Raw genomic sequence first — 4060 nt, forward strand, 5'->3', positions numbered from 1 at the left:
CCAGAGAGCTTCACCCTTGGGCTTTCCTATCCCTCTTTGCTCATGTTGGCCATCCCTGTGTCCTGTCACATAAAACTGTGAACTCAGGGCTCCAACTTACGTCATGTCAGCCACAGCAGGGCGAGGCTCTATGAGTGTGCATTCTGGCCCCTGTGGCTTTACTGGCAAATTAAACTTCGAGTTTACTATATGGATGGGATAGCCCACACTCCTCAGTGGCATTGATTGGGGTCAGCAAGAATGGAGATTAGTGTGCAAACGCTACAAACCTAGAATGTCTGCTTGGAATTGAAGAAAATCTTTGTGCTGTCGTCAGTCAGTTCCTGAGCCAGCTGCCTGTGACTCTTCACATGGAAAGAGATGAATATTTTCAGTACAAGGTCAATGGCTTTGCTGACAGATGTTGCACCAGGGAATTGTTTCTTTCTTTCTTATCTTTTTAATTTTTTTTAAAAGAGGCGTCCTACAGCTGTCCTACAGCTGTCCTGGTAGCTTGAGCAGCAGTGTTAGTTATTTCCCTATGTTGCATTTTCTTCTCTAATATTCTGATCCTATATAGACTTAAAAATAGATTAAAAAGAAAGGATAGTAAAGGATCTACAGCGAGAACCCCAAGACCTAACACATGTTGTTTTGAGAAGCTGGATATCTTAATGTCATAAAGAAGAAAGAAAGATTCTAACCAAAGTTCTTGATGTTCAATTCATGGCTATTTTCATTGCACAGTACAAGTGGAGAAACAGACTATTCATTTTTTTATGGATGTGATCCAAAATTTCATGATGTGATCTTAGGGAACAATAAAAGATCAAGTCCTATGAACACTGTAAATAAAGTTTTCCAAACTAGGCTGAGCATGGAAAATAAATAGTAAGGAATAAATCAGGGAAGACTGGTGCCATCTCAGTGCCCTCCCTGAACATTTTGTTCTTCTTCTGGGACCAGGCAGTCTCTCAGGAGCATTGGTTTTTTACCATGTTCTATGCTTCTTTTTTTTTTTTTTACAAAGACAATAATGCCCTTTTCCTGTATAGCTTATTTACATAAACAAGAAGGAGACAGCAAAGTGCTTTCTCTTTTGCAAAACAAAGACTTTAAAATTTTTATTGAAAGAAAGAAAGAAAGAAAAAAGATCGGTTCTTTGCTCTGTCCCATAAGATAAGGTCAAAAGATAAACACTTCTATTCTGAACTCTGTTCAGCTGGGCAGATTGCTCTGTTTCCCACTATCTACCCACGCTGTCATGGACATCAAAGACGTCTTGCACAAGTGGGTCAAAATGCATCCACAGGGTTTCTTGAGCTGGTCCTACTACTCAGTCATTGTGAGCCCCGAAGACAATCTGTGGGAAGACATTGCATGCTTTTTCCTAGCAAATGACTATTTCAAAACTCACACACACTCACATACACACATACACACACCTTATGAGATAGAGAATGTATGTATATCATTTGAATACAGAGACAATATTCCACAAGGACTGGACCCATCAACTTTATTTCTAGTGTTAAGACAAAAAAATTTTCCACTACCTTTCCCAGTACAAGTCCCTTAACTTATTTGTTTCTATAAGGGGACTAATTCTGGCATCTACTTCTTGGATTATTTGTACTGAATGAAATAATAAATCTATATAAGCTGTATAACATAAAGATAGTACTCCATAAATATGTATGACTCTTTTTAAGTAGAGCTTGTGTCTGGACCTACATGCTATCTTACCATCCATAGGCTATAACAGAAATACAAATAGTATAACTATAATGGAATTATAATTGTAGCCATACATACTATTTATTATATAAGATGCATTTTAAAAGATATATTTTATAATCATATTGTATATTATAGATTATGATAATATAATTAAAATTGTAAGGAATAATTTATATTTTGAGTACTCAGTAACTGATACTTGAAATAATCTTCTGGGATAACTACCTGAGTTTTCAATGTAAAGTCATTCTTACTTTGTTGAAAGTAATGTTAGCTGGGCACCAGTGGCTCATGCCTGTAATTCTTGTGACTCAGGAGGCTGAGATCTAAGGATTTTGTTTTGAAGCCAGAAGAAGCAGGAAAATTCATAACAATCTTATCTCTAATTAAGCACCAAAATATTCAGAAGCAGATCTGTGACTAAAGAGATAGAATAGCAGTCTTTAGTGAGAAAGCTAAGGGACAGTGCCCAGGCTCTGAATTCAAGCCCCAGTACTAGTGGCATCAAAATAACACAGAAAACACCCTAATACTATCTGTAAGAATTCACACGATCATGGTAGACTTCAATATGACAGCTTGCTTACATTATAAGAGACTCCAATAGTACATTTATTTTAAAAATTATTATTTACTTTATTGTTATTATAGAGCTGATGTACAGAGGGATTACAATTACATGTGTCAGGTAATGAGTACATTTCCTTTTGTACAATGTCTTCTCTTCCCTCACTCTCTCCCAGTTCCTCCTTCCCATTTCTACTCACAAGTTGTAGAGTTCAATTTAGTCAGTGAACTCCATTGCTGTACCTTTTCAGCCCTTTTCCCTCGAGTTCTGTACCCTCCCCAGCACCCTCCCAAAGATATACAGGTGAATGCACTATACATAAAGTAAAGAAGACAGAATCATCAAAAAAAAAAAAGAGAAATCTCTTGTTTATATATCTTGAAGTAGGTAAAATTTTATATGACTATAAAGAGGCACATAGGCCTCACTGTGTGAGAATATCTATAGTCCTGTATAATTTAACAAAACACTACATTTCTAAAGAAGACTATAGTTGACTTGGATCGTTTTTGTTGTTGTTAAGTATTTAGGGGGTAACATAAAATTAATTCTTGGTAAGGTAAGGGCTATTGGAAAGGGGAAAATAGACCCTTTATGCAGTCTTCTATATGAGTAGTAGTTTGGAGAGGTGAGCAATGGAGAAAATACCTTAATTAGCAGAAAAATACCCATGGAGTACTTTTTTTTCCACATCTAGCACTGGATGAAAGTAACTGTATGCATTTTTTAAGGAGTTTAACATTGAATATATACTCAATGCATACTTTGTATATAGTCAGTAAAAGTAAAAGCTCAAATTGTAAATATACTTTTGTATGTAGAAAGGATGTGATTTCAAATTGTGTGTGTGTGTGTGTGTGTGTTGTAGAACAAAGTGAGTTGTAAAATCTTTCATAATTTAAGTGGGGAAATTCATCTGAGCCTGTGGCAGTAACTTGACAACTCAAATAATACATCCTAAATTAAGTCATTCAGTAAATACAACTCTCAGTATCATTTCTTTCTTTGTGAGAGAAGTATGCAGTTATGCTAGGAAATTAAGTGCATATCTCCCACATCCTGGCCTATGTCTGATGGTAGCATCACCTATTCATTTTCTAGCATTTAAACCCTGACAAACTCCTCTCCCTTGACAGCTTCTCCACATGAAAGTCATTACCAAGTTTTGCTGATTCTACCCATTGTAAAAACTTCTTGCCTTCCTCATTTCCCTGTATTAGATTCCTACTGCCTCTTACCTAGACCGTCACAAAAACTTTCTAACTTCCCCAGATTGACCTTCTCCAGAGTATTCCTACACTCTAATTCCAGGCCACTGATTATAACACACTAGGCTGAGTATGAAATCCAATTCAAACCACAATGCTCTCAAAATAAAATCCAAACTCATCAGTGAGGCAATAGTCTAACCAGAAACCACTTCCAGTCTTTTTTTGACAGCTCCCTGCCTGGCCTGTATTGTCTAAAATTAGCTGACTAGGCTAACCAAGGCAATGTTTTGTTTTGTTTTTTAAGAGTTCCTCCTTCTACCTAGAACCACATTCTGTCCTTCTTTCCTTATAAAATCAAATGTTTGTTGGCCACCAACCTTCTTCCTACTCCTCCACTCCCACTCTACATGCTTTGGGCAGCATCTCTGAGAACAGATATCCTCTAGATTGCCTCCACTGGCATCTCACACCTTTCCTGTTCTGAACTGTAAGAGTAGAGACCTCACATTTTTTTTTCTTTATTACTACCACTATTTTAATTCTAGTCCTGGAGCTTGAATTC

Source organism: Perognathus longimembris, chromosome 17 (genome assembly GCF_023159225.1).
Source record: "Perognathus longimembris pacificus isolate PPM17 chromosome 17, ASM2315922v1, whole genome shotgun sequence".
Classification (NCBI taxonomy): domain Eukaryota; kingdom Metazoa; phylum Chordata; class Mammalia; order Rodentia; family Heteromyidae; genus Perognathus; species Perognathus longimembris.